Source organism: Natator depressus, chromosome 16, assembly GCF_965152275.1.
Source record: "Natator depressus isolate rNatDep1 chromosome 16, rNatDep2.hap1, whole genome shotgun sequence".
Lineage (NCBI taxonomy): Eukaryota > Metazoa > Chordata > Testudines > Cheloniidae > Natator > Natator depressus.
The window spans coordinates 15,145,718-15,164,470 of NC_134249.1; the positions used below are offsets into that span (position 1 = coordinate 15,145,718).

General features: G+C 43.2%; 1 protein-coding gene across 1 annotated transcript in view; it reads left to right on the forward strand.

Annotated features, from left to right (window-relative positions):
• Positions 1 to 18,753, forward strand: part of NCS1 (neuronal calcium sensor 1) — a 154,986-nt gene that overhangs the window by 939 nt on the left and 135,294 nt on the right. Inside the window, exons 2-4 of the mRNA XM_074973976.1 lie at positions 2,092 to 2,135; positions 13,033 to 13,079; positions 15,578 to 15,609. The gene's annotated coding sequence lies outside the window, so the exon portion shown is untranslated. The remainder of the gene's footprint in view (positions 1 to 2,091; positions 2,136 to 13,032; positions 13,080 to 15,577; positions 15,610 to 18,753) is intronic.

Genomic DNA, 18,753 nt, shown 5'->3' on the forward strand with positions numbered 1-18,753 from the left:
CCTAAATTCCTATCTTCCCCATACCTTACCTCCCTCCTACCCCCCCCAAAAAATTAAACCAAACCAAACTTCAGGGTTTACGCTAACAATGTTGTAAATAAAATAATGTAAATAGTATGGGAGTGTTAACTTGCATGATAAAGCTATTCTTGTTTTTCTATAGTAAACATGTATAAATACTTACTGTGACAATTCTTTCCAAGTCCCTAACATCAGAAACTGTTCTCATGGCTGCTCTCGTTTCACCAACTTCTTTTGGTGAAAGAGACAGAAATGTACTCCCGTGACTAACCTTGTGCCTGCAATTTCTTGGAAGCAAAATCTTAGGGCAAGTTTACACTACAAAATTAAGTTGACCTCAGTTACCTCGACTAACAGCCGCCACTGTAATTACCTACTCCTTGTGCTGGCAGTGTGTGTCCTTACCAGGAATGCTTGCACCTGTTTAACTGTCAGGGTGGAGCGTTGTGGGACGGCTTCTGAAAGACAGCCACAGTCGATGTAAGCAATGCTGTGTCTGCACTGACACCACGTTGACCTAACTACATGGACTTAAGCACTACGCCTCTCACAGGGTTGGAGTGAGGCTATGTCTACACTAGCACTTTTGTCAGTATAACTTATGTCGCTCAGGGGTGTGAAAAAAACATTGGAGATGGTTTAATTATGTCGGTGGGAAAGCTCTTTCCCGTCGGCATAGAGCAGCTACTCGAGCGCTCTTATAGCGGTACAGCTGCATCGGTACAGCTGTGCTGCTGTAAGCTTGCTAGTGTAGACGTGGCCTTATTAATTTGGTGCTGTGGGCAAGTTACATTGGTGGGAGCTGCATTGTAGTGTAGACGCTTACTGAGTTAGATCCACGTAAGCTACCTTACATCGACCTATCTCTGTAGTGTAGACCGGGGCTTACTTCCAGAAAGTTGTTGTTTCTAATGAGTTAACCCATTTTAATGAAGTATTCTGTGGTGTTTTATCACAAATGCGGTGTCCCTATGTTGCCAAGATGTTGACATAAATTGGCATTGAAATCTTGGTTTGAAATCCAGATCCACCTCTGTGTGGATAGTTTCATTTAAACCAATAGGATGACTCATGTGAGCAAGAGACAAGTTGGGTGAGGTAGTATCTTTTATTGACCAACTTCTTTTGGTGAAAGAGACGAACTTTTGAGCTACACAGAGCTCTTCTTCAGGTCTGGGAAAAATACGCCAGTCACAGCAAAATGCAAGGTGGGACAGATTGCTGATGGGGGAAGTATTGTTTAGCATAAGTAGTTAGCACATATTGTCAGGGACCATACAAGGTAGAGTAGCTCATTAGCACCTCCTCAGTCATAGGACAAAAAGAGGGGGTTAGTGGGTTACAGATTATTGTAATAAGCCATAAATCTAGTGTCTCTGTTCAATTCATGATTTTTTTTAGTGTCTGCAGACTAATGAATTTAAGCTCCCAGGCTCACCTTTTGAAAATGTTTGTGCTGGTTTCCTTTGAGGATGAGGATTGATAAATCAGATAAAGAGTGATCACTTTGTGTAACTTGTTCACCCACAGGTGATAGGGTGTTTTTATCTTTTATCATGTGAGCAGGTGAATAGGACTGGGTCCTTGAGATGCCATTCCTGCAGAGTGGCTTCCATTGCTGCATCATAACGCCTGCTTGGAGCCATAAGCGGAGATCACCCTCTTCAGTGAAAAGGGTTTAAAAGAGCAATAATATGCCAACCTCTTGACATTACTTTGAGTAGTAGCAAAAGAGCTTTCTCCTACCAGTGGAGAATTATATTAAATGGACAATATCCCAGTGTCTGTCTCATCCCTGCCCCTTCCATGTAGCTTTCATGGGGTAATGCAGAACTTAGATGTCACTTTTCCAATTCAGCAGAGGGCACTCTGGTACAGGAAACCCTAAAATATCTGTCTTGAGGAGGTGGTGGTGAAGTGCATGCAGTGTAAAACCTGCTGTAGACACTTAACCAAGAAGATACTGTCCATACTACAAGGCTCGCTGGACTCTGACAGTGTTTATTTGTAGGGTTATAAGTCAAAGTAATGAAGTGCTAACTTTATAACTAAACCTACACCTTTTTTTAGGTCAATAAGACACTTCAGCGAGATCTCAGCCACTGGTGGGAAAGGCAAGTAATCACATTCATATTTTTATTTTATTTTTTCCTGCCTCATGCTAAATGTTCTAAATTGCTCCTGCCCGGGTTTCCCTGGGTTTCCAAAGGCTTGAGGTTTTAAAGATCTTAAATTGAGAAATGTCTGTCCTTGAATAAGGATTGAGAGAAACTGCTAATCTTAAAAATAATAAAAGAAGACACATCTCTTTAGATGATACTGGGTGCCTGTTCATGCAGCAAAGGGGCGAACACCCTTCCCTGATGCAGTGTCTGGCTTTCCTGAGCTGTTCTGGTGTTCCTTCTCACTCAGTCTATCCCTAGCTAACATGCCTGCTGATCTGTCCCATTTAAGCTTAACACTGAATTCCTTTGGAACAGTGAATACTTTCAGATGTTCCTGTCACTTCTTCTCAATTCTTGAATCTGCTTTGCTAGAGGCAGTACTTCTGGTAGGATGAGTAGACAGCACAACTTCGCTATTCTAACTCATTCACCTTCTTGTAATATTTTCCTTTCATCTCTCCATCCTCGTGTTCTCTTAATCCTTGAACTTTATCCTTCTCACCATCTCGTGGCTTCCAGCATGGGATACTGGAATTCCCTTTAATCTTGAATGCCAGGGACATCTGTGATCTAGTGGACCAAGCATAGGGCTATTCATCCCAGCTCTGCAACTGTGTGATCTTCAGCAAGTGAATTAATCTGTCTGTTTCCTCATCTGTAAAATAGGGATAATATTACAAACATGGGTGCTGACTCCATGGGTGCTCCAGGGCTGATGCTTAGCACCCACTGGCAGCGAAGGTCCCCCAGTCCCCTCCCCCCCGCGCCTCCTGTCTGCTGGCAGCCCCGCCAGTCAGCTCCTCCCCCTCCCTCCCAGTGCCTCCCACCCACTGCAATCCGTTGTTTTGCGGAGAGCAGGAGGCTCTGGGAGGAAGGGGGAGGAGCAGGGATGGGGCACGCTATGGGGAAGAGGCGGGGTGAGGGCAGGGCCTGGGGGTAGAGGCGGGGCTTGAGCCAGGGGTTGGGCAGGCCCAGAGGAAGCCGGTGCCTATGATTGCAAAGATGGGGTACAGTGCTTTGAGATTTAAGGATACAAAGCACCACAGAAGTGTTAAAATTACTACTAGAAATGGATCTAAGAGCTGCTACCGTAAATTATCTAACACAACTATCACTATTAACGATTTATAATGGGACAACCTACCATGCTGCCCCAGAGGATAAGACATACTTAAAAATGAATTCAGTGTACTTTTCCCCCTTCTCTCTGAATCTGGTTTGGTTTGCGTCCACCTTTTGTCTCAACGTATGCTTAGATTGTAAGATCCTTGGGTCAGGGTCACTTTGTGCATTTGAATGCACGCAGTGCTTATTCTTAGTTGTGGCCTCTAGGTGCTACTGCAATACAAATAACTGGGGGGCGGGGTGGGGTGTGTGTGCATGAGCGTGCCCAAGGTAGAATCACTGTTTGCTTTTAATGAGCTATGTGAATACAGAGATGCTGACAATTCAGTAACTGGGGCCTGGCTGCAAGCAGTTGATGGGATGTTCAAAGCCCTGGATTTGTGTGGCCTGAGGTAATGCTGGTGGACCCCGCCACAGCTTGCAGTTGAGTATTTTTCACAAGATGGTGCTATGGAGTTTGCTCAGTGTCCAAATGCACTGACTAAAACAAAGGTGAAACAGCTGACATCACGGGTGCTCAACGTGAGGAGCTTAAGAGTTGCCAACAGTAAAATGTGGGGCACAGAATCAAGATTTAAATAAAACCTGAACGCTGCTACCCATCTTTTTTCCAAGTACTTATTTGTATGACTCCAACCACTGTGTCACAGTGAGCAAAAGAATCCTGCAAACACAGGGATTCCTGTCATTGCAAAATCTCTGGATAATATTAGGAACTACTAAGGAAATGTTTTGCTTTTTGTTCTTTCTCTGCCACCCCTTTGTCTCCCCTGCTATAGTGTATCTCTCCCTCGATAGTCAAATGGCCAACCAGCTGCTGCTAATAAAAAAGAGCAGCTAAAGAAATAGTGTGCCAGAAAAAAATATTGCTTAGTCTTAGTTCGTGGCAGGAGCAGCTGCCACTGTGATGGGATGATGTGGCCTCACTTGCCAGATCCAAATGTTTTTAATTAAAGGCAGAGTAATTATACTGCTGTTGATAGGATTCTTGGGCTCCAAATTAGAATCTCCAGTTAAGTAATTAACAGGAAAGTGGGGCCAGAGGCAGAATTTTGCTGATAGGTCCCACCCTGGGTAACTCTTTCAGAAGATGAAGGATAATTTGGTCTGCCTTATAATCAAAATGAAATGAGTTTGTGCTTGTTTTGCACACGTATATAGTTGGCTGAGATAATCATGTGCCTTTTCATTTGTGATCACCATGTAGATGCTGTCCTGTGGAGGATGCTTATCTGTCATGGTACAGGAAAAATGTGACTGGCTTTTAAATGGCAAATGTTGACTGTAAATTCATTAGCATTTCTTTCATGAATTAAAAGTAGTGAAAGCTTCTAGATCCTTCCATCACGCAGCCTAGCTGCTGTGCTGCATACTCAGTGATTAGAATTGATTGAATTTTGCACAGGCAGACACAGTCCTGGTTGGAGTTTCTATTGCCTGCCAGGATTTAATGTCTGTTATTACCTCTGAAGTTGCTTCCCCTATTTCTCTCTCCACTACTTTGTAGGGCATTTGGGAATTCACACCATAAATTCAATAGCCATTTCCCCTGGCATTTGGTCCTTTTGGCAACCTTCCCACTGATGAAGAAGACTTAGCCTCTTTAAGGAAATATTTTAAAAATCTTGGTCACAGAGAAGCCTTCAGAACTACCAAACCTGGTAGCCCAGGCACTCTGACTTAGTATCCTGGCAATTTTGCCTGCCCACATAGCTACTAAGCTGTAAGTCTGACCCTTTTCCAGCCACAGCTCAATATGTTGATTAGGTAGTAACCCCAGGAGCCTGGCACAGTCATGACTGGAATAGAAAACGATGTAAAAGGCTGTCTGACAAATAATTCTATTTGCTACAGTCACCGTTGTGCTTAGAAGCCCAATGGGTTCACTTGTCCATAACTCTTTAAAAAGCCCACTAAATGCTGAGGTGACTGAGCTAATTAATGAGAATTTATTGCAGCCTGCATGAATCTCTGGAAGAAGTAATAACAATGGCCATGTGGCTTTTGTCTTATGCTCATTGTTGTCCCAGGACAATTTAGATGGCTGGGCAGTGAGAACTGTTTGCTGGGGGTGGTTCAGATATAAAGTGTCTCCCATTGGGAGCATTATTCTGCCTTGTCTGATGTGCTCCTTCCACGCTCTTAAAGCAAAATGGCTGGCTTCTGCCCAGGTTACTAGTTGGCCTGCAGAGCAGTGGGATACAAACATCCATCTGGGCTAGGGTTGGTTTCTCTCTTCCTATCATTTGACAAATAACTCTAGTGCATTTTAGAGCTTTCTTGCCTCCGCTTCTTTAAATTTAAGTAAAAGCATCACTGCATCTCCTCTAGTCCGTTTCCCCCACCTGCACGACCTCCTCCAAAGCCTTGCTTTCCAGATAGGAACTACTGGGCTGTCTTTTATTCTGCAGCTATTGAAGATTGCAAATGTCTCGTTTACAAATCTGAAGATGCGAGCATAGGATAATCCGCAAAGGATTAAGGGGAGCAATCCTGACAGGTCTAGTGGAATCATTTATTTGGTTTGTGGATCACTTATCTGCAATCTCATTCTAGTCTCCATCCCTCACAACTAGAACTGTGAGGGGAGAGGAAGGAGATAGCAATACAGTTTTGTAGATTACCTACCCTTCCTACATTGCGACTGTCATTTAAATTCTCAATAGCTATACGTGGCCCTCTGTTTCTGCTGTAGGGTGACTGGGCTTAAAGCCCTCTCTGTCTTTCCAGGGGCAGAAGAAAATACAGCTGCAGTCTTTGTTCTGCCCCTCTCCTGTGTATGTGAGGAGGGATCTGGAACTTGGTGCAGTCTGGTCACGAACTGTTAGCAATGTTGCGGAAGCACTGCAGCATGCCATAGTTGGCAGCAGTATTAGAGGAAATATGTTGCAGCTAATAGCTGCCGGGCACTGTTCCCTTTCTGCTGTGCAGTGGGCAATAAGTTCCCGCACACTTGCCCACCCCCGCCCCATGGAAAAAAAAACTAGATCACCCTCCACATTCAGACTCTACTCCTGTTGCCGCAATACATAGAAACACTGCAAACCGATGGGCCCGATCCTGCAAGCTGCTGAATGCCCTCTACTCCTAACAAATTCAGTGGGTGTTGGGAGCTTTGCAAGATCTGGCCCTAAGACACCTCTGTAGGTCTTTGTAAAAAAGAAACCACACTCATGGATGTACACTAACTAACATCTAAAATCTTGAGAAGAAACAGCCTGGTGCTAATGAAGCATCTAGACCATAACTGTTATCGGCACTGGAGGATATGAGTTAACATTAATAAGGGGAGTTGGGCTGTATTGATCCACTGTGGTCTCCAATACTGCAAATACAGGTGTCAAATACCAGTCTAGGCTGTAGGTTGTATGACTACCTTATGTTTGAGATGATAAAATTGTTTATCCTATACTTTGGGCTTGCTTTCTCATGAGTGTGCACCTCTTAGATTAGGTGTTTGGGATAAAAGCTCCTTTTGTTGTTGTTTTCCCTTAGCAGAGGTTAAGGGAATTAATCTATGATCTGTCTGTTGCTTATGCGTGGTGCCAGAGACAATTGTAATACTCATTTCCAATCTACTTGTTGAATTGATTTCCTTTCTGGCATAGGAATGTACTGTATCTTCAGTGACTATTGGCTCCTGCTTTCCTGAGTTATTCTTTGATTAGACCAGGGGTGGCCAGCTTGAACCCGAGAAGGAGCCAGAATTTACCAGAGTGCGTTGCCAAAGAGTCACAGTAGTACACCCCCCTCCCAGCGCCTCCCACCTACCGTCAGCACCTCCCCTTCCCTCCCAATCAGCTGTTTTGTGGTGTGCAGGAAGCTGGGGCGGGGGAGGAGCTAGGGCACTGCAGGCTCAGGGGAGGGGACAGGAAGGGGTGGAGTGGGGATAGGGCCTGTGGCAGAGCCAGGGGTTGAGCAGTGAGAACCCCCCGGCACATTGGAAAGTTGGCATCTGTAGCTCCAGCCCCAGAGTTGATGCCTATACAAGGAGCCGCATATTAACTTCTGAAGAGCCGCATGTGGCTCCGGAGCAAATGTGTGTTCATTCTTGAAAATGGAAAATAGTTCAGGAAACTTCCAGTGTATTCTTTGGTATTGGCACAGGGAATTAAATGTCTCTAATGTATCAGGACTGGCACAGCATGCATTGCTTTCTAGTAGTGTTCTTTAGCTCCCTTACTACTGTATTCAGTGTTGTTGTAGCCGTGTTGGTCCCAGGATATTAGAGAGGCCAGTGGGTGAAGTAATATCTCTTTTTATTCCCAGGCCTGAAGAAGAGCTCTGTGTAAGCTCAAAAGCTTCTCTCTCTCCTCTCACCAGCAGAAGTGGTCCAATAAAAGATATTACCTCACCCATGTTGCCTTATACTGTTAATTCTAGGTGCTTTATGGCTTGTCCTTGCCTATTGTATAGTTGTCTGGAGTTGATCTGCTTGTACCCTAAGTTCTTCTATTGCTATTACATAAATATTCTGAAAAGGTCAGACTGATTCATCAAAAAACTATTGTCTACCAACTTGCTTGTCTGTGATGGACAGTCTGACCTTTTTCCGTCTTGTAGCCTGTTACAGCATTTGAAATTAGCATAGTAGGCACTCAGAATGAGACAGAGCTTTGTGTTGTCAGTTTTGATCAATGCAGCTCAGAATATATATAGCAGGTGCAAGCTGTAAAATGGAAAGGAGATGGAGAGGGAAACTTAGAGGCAAGATGTGCAAGGGGTTTGTACAGAGCCATGACACAACTTAGTCAGCATTCGTTGTCTTGCTGTTAAATTTTAGAATCTCTACTCTTGTTCTCACAGTCACAAGGCTTGCTCAATGGTAGGTTCATTAGAATGCTCTGGGGATCAGAAGTTGAGACCCTAATTGGGGTTTGAAGTGTAGAAGTGTCCTTTACTTAGTGTTCATCCTCCATGGAACTTGAAGCCAGTGCTGCTCTGAGAATCCATACAGATGGCACAAAGAGTGTCCTTGATTAGTCTCTCTACTCCAGAAGCCAAGTGAGTTGTATTTGTGAAACATCCAATCTCAGACCTACTAACAGGGATTCAAATGTGGATCTTGCCTGCTGACTTCTTGATTGCTGTAGCCATGTGGAGGCAGTCAGTAGACTCAAAGACTAGGACTTGATGGTTTTCCACAAAGGTGGCTTTTTCTTGAGCTCCGTGGCTCTGGTTTTCTATAGCTCAGTTGTTGACAAGTCAGGTACTTTTTTGTTAAAGAAAAAACATGTTGGATGTTTATTAATGGGAAAGATGCAGAAAGCGCTAGCTCTTCCTAAATCAAGGCCACTCATAGCTTGCTTACAATTTTATGAACCATCCATCCATACACCCACATTTGCTCCCTGGAAACTTTCTATTTAACAAGTTAGATGAGTGTTGGTGAATCTTGAGTGTCATGCGGACTAGAAGAGTGTAACTACAATCTGCTTAGGCTGTGGAGTTCTTGGTCACTAGATTTTGATACTAGTCTGTCACTTTAAATCCAGTTGACATGGTCTTAGCTGTGCTCAGTGTAGTGGGAACTTAGAACACAGCTCTGTGTCCAGGGAGATGGCCAAAGGTGACACATTTGACTTGGAGGCCTTTCCCATTAAAAGGTACACTTCTTGTCACAGCTGTGACAACATTGCTGCCCTAATGATTCTGCATTGCTTCCCTGTTAAGACACAGACTTTGTCAGATGCATAATGCTGGACAGTGCACTCTGGAAGATGTTACATAATGTGTGTGTCGGGCTAGTAGATCCCAATCTCCCTAGATGTGTCTGCCTCTTATGGTTAATGGTTTGTGGGCAGTCACAGTGTGTGCACAGACTTATATGCACCACGACACACTTGTACATTTGACAGGGGTAAAAGGAGAGATCATAGGGAACCACTAGCATTAGTTCTGTGTATTTTTGGTGCAGGGAGAGAACATGGTTTTGAGCATGTATTGGGGAGCTCTCCTTCCTATATATAAAAATCATAAATCCACACCACCTGCAACATAGCACTGGTGTGCCCTGCATATCAGGTTGCTTTGTCTGTTTCTTGATTCATCTCTCTTGCACTGTAATCTGGAAACTCTTTGCTATTAATAGGGAAGGCCTTAGAAATGTGGGTTTTATAACATTGGATGCTTCAGCTTAGACAACACTCTTACCCAACCCCAGCCACCTTCATGATATTATACATAGACTACAGTAGGTAGGTTGGTTCATCTGAGGAAGTGAATTTGTGTTGTTGTAGGTTGCAATCTCGTTTTTTTAAGAGGAGTTCTTCCTGTATTTTCACTTGATGGTGGCCATCTTGCTGACAATGATAGGTGTCATCATTTATGACCTTATTGGTGAAGGGGAATGAATACTCACGGAGAGCAGTGTATCAGCAGAACTTACCTGTCAGAAACTTAAAACCACTGAGTTCTAGACTTAGACCTATGTAAATAACTTGGTTGGAATCTCTGATATTAAAGGTTGCTGACAGGAGATGTCACAAATGTCACTTCAGGTTGATTTAAGGATGCCACGTCTGGTTAAACTTAAAATCCAGTTAAGTTTAGCCATTGCAAAAAGCGTTTCTTGCCATGTAAACCTTTAAGATGCTGTCTGAACTGACCAAGTGTAGCTTTCTTGGTAGACACTAAACACGTGTTCTGTAAGCTGGACAGATTTGCCCTCTTCTTTGAAGCCTGCCTGGAGTCCTGACTGGCAACCTACATTATTCATTTGCTTTGAAAGCAAATTATATCTGTGTACACTGCCAATGTATGTTATAGCGCTTGGGACCCTTTGCCATTCACTAAAGCACCAGGAGCCCACGTGCATCATTCCTGCACCACCTGTAAGAGCCTGAATCTTAAACCAAGTTTGACAGTTGCTCCGTCTGTTGCTGATCTCCATTCCGATTCACATCAGTATGTGCTGCATTCAGTCAGAACCTATATAACTTTTCCAATCAACAAGCCGTTTAGCTCCAGGGCCTTAGCTTATACAGTTTGTGACTAAAATGCAGAGATCTATCATGAGTGCTCTGTGGCTGCTTATTGCTACAAATACCACTCTTAAATTATGGTTGGAGCATGACTGATTGGTACAGGAAAAAGCTTCACTACTGTAATTTTTTTACCCCTCTTGCCTGACATGGTGAACCCTGAAGCATTTCTCAGAGAAACCCAGATTAACCATTCTAAGACTTTGCCATTTTACATTCCACGCATCCTGAACTGGCAGAGCTGGGCTCAGTGACTTCAGCTGACACCGTGGATAAAGTGTTCTGATGTGCTTTTGATCCATCTAGCTTCACAGGGTTTGTGGTGTCTTGCTATGCAGAGTACCAGCGCATATCCCTAAGTTAGTAAAAATCCTCCTTCGTATACCCCATCTTGTCTGAATGGACCCAGTGGTGATCAGTCACTGGTACATGTGACCGCTTTCAGAGTAGCAGCTGTGTTAGTCTGTATCCGCAAAAAGAAAAGGAGTACTTGTGGCACCTTAGAGACTAACAAATTTATTTGAGCATAAGCTTTTGTGAGCTACAGCTCACTTTATCGGATGTATGCAGTATTTTCTACTGCATGCATCCGATGAAGTGAGCTGTAGCTCACGAAAGCTTATGCTCAGATAAATTTGTTCGTCTCATATGTACCATAGAGACTTTCTTTTGATGGTGCTGGTTGGAGTTGGGGAGAAAAGAGGAGGTGTGAGGGACTAGGTTTGCCATGTGTTCATGGCACATGAGAAATCTTAACATGCGCCAGCATGAGCAGACCATCTTGCCCCTGGGGCTTATAGGAATGCAGTGGAGACAACACAGTCTACCCTTAAGGAGTGGGAAAAGTGCAGCCATAACAGGTGTGGGAGACTGAAACAAAAGTAATCAGGAACTGGTGCAGATGTGCTAGCTGTCTCATGACAGCAGTCTAACAATCGGGTAGACAGGGAATTTGGGGGGTGGGGGAGGGAGGAAGGAGGATTTGGGATATCTAACTAAAACTTGTTACATTAAAAGTTTCTGGTTTCTAGATTCATGCTGTTTCTGAGTTCTAATCCTAGCTCTGATCCAGACATTTTTTGTGGCATTGGGCACACCTCTCTGCTTCAATTTTTTGTCCATAAAATGGCAATATTAATTTACTGATCTGCCTGCTGTTGGAGGATTAAAATGTTTGAAATGCTATAAGGTCTAGGTAATGTGTAAAGCAACAGCTTTAGAAATGGAGATTTCTTTTCTAACAACAAAAAATGTGCTTTTGGTCAGTGGAGAAAACAAACCTGCATCTTTTGGCAAATCAAGAGGCTCCTCATATTTGAAGAAGAGACTCATTGCTCTGTACAGGCTGAAAGAACAGAAAAGAGAATACATGTTAAACTGCAAAACTGTGCTGTTTTGCTGTACAGAATGCCAAGGGAGACGTGCCTTTGCAGTGGAGTAGGGATGTAGATGATAGCCAGCTGCAATGTCGTAAAACATGACCCTTGGGCCATGAAGTACACTCTGCCCTTTCTGGGGGAAAAATGTTTGTGGTCCAATCAACAGATCAATCACTTGTATTATGTCTTAAAGGATCTTGTCTCCTTTAGGAAAATTATTTGATCAAGCAAAAATTCCTGGAATCTGGAGTGCTCCGTACTAATTGTCAGCCCTCTCCTTTTCCTGTTCTCTGCCCCTTTTTTCAACAACCACAGTAATGTGTGAGTGCTACTGCATGAACTGGAGAATGATTCTACTCTGTAGACTTGTGTGAGCTGGGAGGGAGGCAGGCTGCCCTCTGCAGCCGTCCATATTTCATACAAAGGAGACTCAGGTTGCTTCCCTGACTCTGCTGACCTTGGACAGATGCATCTCTCTGAGAAGTGAGCATGAGGTGGGGTCAGTTCTTAGATTGGTTACGTTCAAGGCACGCCTAACCTGATTTTGAAAGCTGCATCAATAAGATGTTCAGAAGATGTATTAGACCTTGCGGGTTCAGCTGGTGAGACAACTTCACCCCATGGGAGTTGGCCTATGACCAGAGTGGTCTAAACCAAGTACTAAATGGCACTGCCCTTAGTATTTCACCCTACAGGACACCTGCCTAAGAATAATGGGACCCACAATAATGAAGACAAGTTTAGATCATGGATTGTAAACCCTCTGATAAAGTTCCTGCTGTCTTTCAGCTTATTCCAAGCTATTTCCTCTGGCTATAAATGTGTATTTCCCCACTACAGTACTCTCTCATTCCTCACCCCTCTGAGCGATTTTTTCCTTTTCTCTGTTGCTTGCTAAGGACACCCAGGAGCGCAAGCATTGCTTGCCATTTATTGTCACTGAACTGCTTCCATGAGATCCAGACTTTGCTCTGCTCTGAAAACCACTACACATTGTCTCTTGTTTAGTAGTGGCCAGCTCCATTTAAAAGCCTAATCAGATCCTCCAGAAAATGTGGCAGAAAATCTGGTTTATAATTGACACTGTTAACCTGTCCAGGGTCTGCATTTTTTTAAAATGCTCAGCTCTCCCTTGAGGGCTTGTCTACCTGGGGAAATGTACTGCTGTAGTTACACTTATGGAATACCCTGTGTAGATACTTATTTCAGAACAAGTGGCTTTTTTCTGGTTTAGCTTACGTTACTGTGCATAATTATACTGGTATATTTCCCTGTGTAGACAAGCCCTGAGAGGCCTGTTATTTAGGTGGCTAGTACTAACATGTTTCCTAATGGCCTTCTGTGTTCTTTCCACATCAGCTATTATCCTAGCAAAGCTGAAGCTGTTCAGACATTACTACTTTATGGTGAGTAAGAAACTAATATATATATGTGTGTCTGTGAGCAGGGCTTGAAGTGAGTAAAAATGGGTCAGAAAGCCATTCTGGACCTACTTCGGTGGATTATTATTTAGATTATTTCAAGAACATCTAGAGGCTCCAAACGAAATGGAGGACATATTGTGCTAGTTATTGTAGAGAGACAGTAAGAATGGTCCCTGTCCTGAAGAAATCAGTTTATTGAAATTCTTTGCTTTCAAAAAAAAATTCATATTTTCACCTGTCTTCCTACAACTGCACAAAGTTCTGAACCAATAGCTATAAGAGGTGTGACTCACCTACAGAATGTTGTTGTTGAAGCTTGAGGACAACTTATATATTTGCACTAAGGGCTGGTCTACACCTTAAAATGTAGACACACATAGCAACGTTGCATAGCACTGTACCTAACCACCCCTGTAGATGAAACTAGGTCCCCAGAAGAATGCTGGTTGATCAAGCTACCTCCACTTGGGTAGGCGAATTACCTTCAGTGACAGGAAAAACCCCTTCTATAGCTGTAGGAAACATCTACGCTATGGGCGCCACAGCAGCATAGCTGCGGCGCCTGTAGTGTAGACATGGTCTAAATTTTGTTGCTGATTATTTGAATGGAAATAGCCTCCTAATGTTCTTAACCAGATGTCTGAATAGCCATAGAAGTCAGAGATGGAAAAGACCCCTTAGGCCACTGTATCCACTTCCCGGTGCCATGCAGAACTGTTCCCTACAGTCTCTTTCACCAGGGTGGTGTTCAGTCTAATTTGTAATGTCCTTAGCAATAGGGTTGGGAAAGAGTGTGTAAGTACCTTAGGGTAAAGGCAAGTTGAGAACAGTCAGATACTTTCAGGTTCATGGTGATGCCATGCTCTGGCACCTTGGCAGGCTGTTAAAACTCTCCTCTCACTTTTTCAGCTGAAAAATAACTTGCCTTCTTTCCCTAGTGGCAGTATCCCCCTGGCTGTCTTTAAATTGGATCTGACTATTTGTAATATTTACTAACTTTCCTCCGGAGACAGACTGTGCTTTGCTGACTGAACTGTTGGGCTTAGAACAACATAGTATAAACATACTCAACATTGAGCTTGGGGCCAAATTGTGCCTTGGGATGCATGCATGCAGTTCCTGCTGAAGTCAGCGGAAGCTGCGCGCACACATCCCAAAAGAGAACTGACCTCTAAGTAGTTTTCACTTGCCTGCTTTCAAACATTTTTCATAACCCATAGGGGTAATAGACTATGCTCTTGATTTTGATACTCTATGGAAACTCTTGTATGTTCCCACTGAAATGTAAGGGACTCTATTTTATATGTTAGTAATAGGTTGAGTCATTTAGATTTCAAGTCACAGAATTGTTGTGTGTTAAATAGTGTCATAACCCTAATGAGACATATTTCCCAGATAACTCTTTGTTTGAAATATTTCTCCATGAAATAAGAGGTTATAAAAAGATGATGCCATCATTCTCACTCTTGCTCTTGTCCCCTCTCCTCCTTCCATAGATAGTATGTTATGTTTACTTCACACTGGTCATTCCAATTCTCATCAAGTTTGCTGTTCCATTCCAGTGAAATTGGCTCTACCAGGTATCTTACTGCCAAGGGAAAATTTTATACACTCTCTCTGAATCTCTCTTTCACATTCATTTTTAATTGTAAGTAAATAAAAAATCAGAGGTGCTTTTCCACATTGTAGTATAACTTCTCAAAGCCTGCTGCTGAGGTCTGATTTCTGCCAGTCTTGAGCACTGGTAACTCCTAAGGGCGTGGGGGAAGGGAAGAAGCTGGAGTTTTTAAGTTTCATGCTTGTCCTGCGAGGCTGCTGGATTACACATGAGACATCTGACAGTAACTGTATTATTGAATTTTTGTTTTTCGATTTTTAAAATGTCTGAAGGAAATTAATCAGGAGTGTACAAAGGGAAAAAAGTTAGGCCCTGGATTGCCCTGTGGTAATTGAGACCCCAGGGAGCCAGTCAAATGAGCTTTCACGTCTCCATCTACAGTTTTTATTTGCTTAGTGACTTTAAAATGCATGGTTTCTTAAAGTATAATCCAAGCCACCATGCAGGGATCTTTGGAATACATTAACTGTTGGTGGTGCCAAACAACTTAGGGAGCATCTCTTTCCCTTAAGCAAAGTCTTGCTCTAGTTTAAAAGCACTGAAATGACATTTGGAATTCTAACTATATTTAAAATTACAGGGAACGCAGTAAAATCAGAGGGTAAACATTCTTTGTCCAGGGATTAACAGCAGTAAGGCAGGAGGGACACTTTGTTGCATCTCATTCATAGGATACAGTATTTAGTGACCAAGAAGCCTTTATTAGGTTAACGTGTCATAACAATATGGGGTCATGAGAACAATCTTCAGTTTCCTGTTTTACGTGCAGCTGTTGGATGAAATGGCAATGTTTGTGTTCTTTGTTCTTATGGGGTACAAGTTCTGTCCGGCATCAGATAACCCTTACCTCCCTCTCTCTTAGGATTATGAAGATGACCTGAAGGTGGCAGCTGTGTAAGTACGTTTTTTCCTCTTCCTCATTGGCTTTGACAACTTAGTGTTAGAAGGACAAGCTGCTTGCACTTTTCTTCTGAGGAGGTTTGTTCTCCCGCCCAATATTTGAGGTCAGCCTGTGTGTGTAAAAATACACTTAAACTCATATTCAGTAGCTGTCTAAACCACTGAAGAAGCTTATGGTACGCCTATGCACCTCAGAACTGGATATTATAGTAGTTTGCAACAAGTTAGTAGGATACTTAATAGTGTAAAAAATGACATGCATACCGAAGTCTTGCACTAAACATTCAGATTTATGGACTCCTAAAGTTAGCAGCCTTAAGGGCATGTCTACACTGCAGACTGAGGTGTGCTGCTCTTCTGATAGACATACTTACACTAGCTTTCCATGCATTATCATGGGTAAAAATTGCCAGGTAGGCATTGTGGTACAGGCTTCAGCACGGGCTAGCCACAAGAGTACATACCTGGGGTCCCTGCTGTGCTTGTGAAGCCTGTACTGCCACATCTACACTGCTGTTTTTAGCAGTGCTAGACATGCCCTAATTTTGAGGTGCTAAGCAACTGAAGATCTATGAACTTCCACTGGAGCTGAATGCTCAGCACTTCTGAAAATCAAGCCCTAGATGAAAAAGGTCATCTCTTCCCTCCCCACACACATAATGTGTTTTTGGCCAAATGCTCCTGTGTTCTAAAACAGTGCTTTTAGATGTGCACGCCATACCAGGATGAAGTATCAGCTTGGTTTATCGCTGTGGGTTCATAGCCGTATAAAGGTGACTGAAAAGGCTAATGGCTTTCACGTTCTATAAACGATAGCCCAAATTCAACCCTTCTGCTTCAAGATGTCTGATTTTCCTGGACATCTCTCTAAAATCTTGCCAACATAGCCACAGCCAATGGCAATGCTGGCCTTCCTCATGTCCCCTGCATGCTCTAGCAAACACGGGCATGTCGGCAGTATGGCTACTATATGTCCCCTTCATATTTTGGGCTTGTTTGAGACTTACTGTGCTGACAAGGCTTCAGTGCATCCAAAGCTGCACCTGATTCTCAAGTGGCTGCATGGTTACATGCTTACATAGGGCTGGGCTGCCTGGGCTGAGCAGTGTTTTTGGGAATTAAACCCCTGGCTCCAGCTGTCATGCCACGTCCCATTGATGGCAGTAGAATTAACTTGGGCCAATCCTTAGGAAATCCCTAAGTCAGCCATCAGAGTGGAGGAGTTGTTAATTGACCTCCAGCTCAAAGATCAGAGATTGCAAGATCCCGATCAGCTCACCTTACTAGAGTTTTATAGTGTATAACTAGTGCTATGTTCTTCCAGGGGTTCCTGTCAGCCCCTTGCCCTGAGAATTCCACACAGACATACTTTCCATGGGGCCACTAGGTGCTATTTTCTTCATCCACTGGAGAGTTGCTAGAGCATGTGATGTGTGAACCTTCCTCCCTCCCTTGAGGTTGAGCATGTGGTTTTGATAGTGCAGCCTTGAGCAAGTGTCTGGTCTGGGGAGCTGGACTCCTCTCCTCACCCCAGCCAGAGTATTGTGCTCCCACTAAACTGCCAGGCTCAAAGGCAGTTGCAAATGAGATTAGAATTCTCCCTGTGAGAGTTGTAGTCTGGAATAATCATAAATAAAGCTGGATCTCAGCCTAAGCTGCCTTCCCCCTCCAGTGTGACAGTCTCAGGGCTAAGGTTCAGAAATGCTTCTACTTTTCTGTAATGGAATATGCCATAAATTCATCAAGTTGAAAAGTACTGAATGTAATTTTAATTGGCACAAACTCAGTGGCCTTTAATTCAGTGCTGCATATTATCCTTCTCTGAATTATTTCTCATAAATTGGGTGCAGGTCTGCGGTGCGGAGGGTAGCAAGGAATGCTTTCATATATTGGGAATGAGGGGAAAGGGGAAGAGCAGGGATAGTGAAGTACAGTTTCTGTAGATGTTTGATTCTATCATGAAAGTGTCAAGGTTGTCACTAACCTTAGATCTGTCCCAGTCCATCTAAGTGAAGGACAGAATCTGGTCCTTTCCTACAGGCTTGTACAATAGAGTGGTCTCCCTAAAGGGACAGCAGCTTCCATCACCTATGTCTGTTTCTTTTTTTTACCTGCTCTTTGTAACAAAGTGATCCCGGATATGACTGAGATCTGAGAAATAATTTTTCCTTGTGATTTGTTCTCTGCATTTGACAGCATGGGTCATGTACCCCCACTTTCCCATGTATATCAGTTTCTCTTGTTTGACTGTCCTTCAGGCCACATGAGTTTAAAACCTTTTCAATTATTTAAAAGAAACAACAACACAACACCACCAGAATTGGTAAGAAGATTTAGGGGCAGGTGTGATATTTGAAACCACTACTTAAATCACTCTTTGAAACTGACTAGACTGCATCCCTTCAAGGGTAGGATGTTCACAGTGGTCAAAACTTCAGTGGAAAAATGTGACTAGCTTGTCCGGTGTCAAAGCACAATTCTGGCTTATGCTTTTTCAATAGGTTCATCCTATAAACTGGTCCATTTCATAGGTTTTGGCTATTGTATAAATGAAATTGTTCCCCACTTGGAAGGAGCAGGGAGGAGAGACATAAAGTCAAGAGTACAGTCAGGCCTGGTTTAACAGGAATAAGAACAACTGGGTGACTAGATATAGGTAAAGTGGGGATATGGACAAGTTCTGATTAGGCTGGTCTCCAGCGTAACTAGACGATCTGGAGCCATTACTGAACTGTCTCAATAACTTAAACAAGTTTAATAAAACATTCAAGAAGTATCAGCTTAGGTGCTTGCAGTGTTCACAGTCTAGTTGGAAGGGCCCGCAGGGATCAGTTTTGGTTCTGGTCAATATCTTCATCAGTTATTTAGATAATGGCAGAGAGTACACTTATAAAGTTTGCAGACAATACCAAGGTTGGGGGGATTGCAAGTGCTTTGGAGGATAGGATTAAAATTCAAAAGGAGCTGGACACACTGGAGAAGTGGTCTGAAGTAAATAGGATGAAATTCAATAAGGACAAAGGCAAAGTATTCCACTTAGGAAGAAATGATCAGTTGCACACATACAAAATGGGAAATGACTGCCTAGGAAGGAGTACTGGGGTCATAGTGGATCGCAAGCTAAATATGAGTCAACAG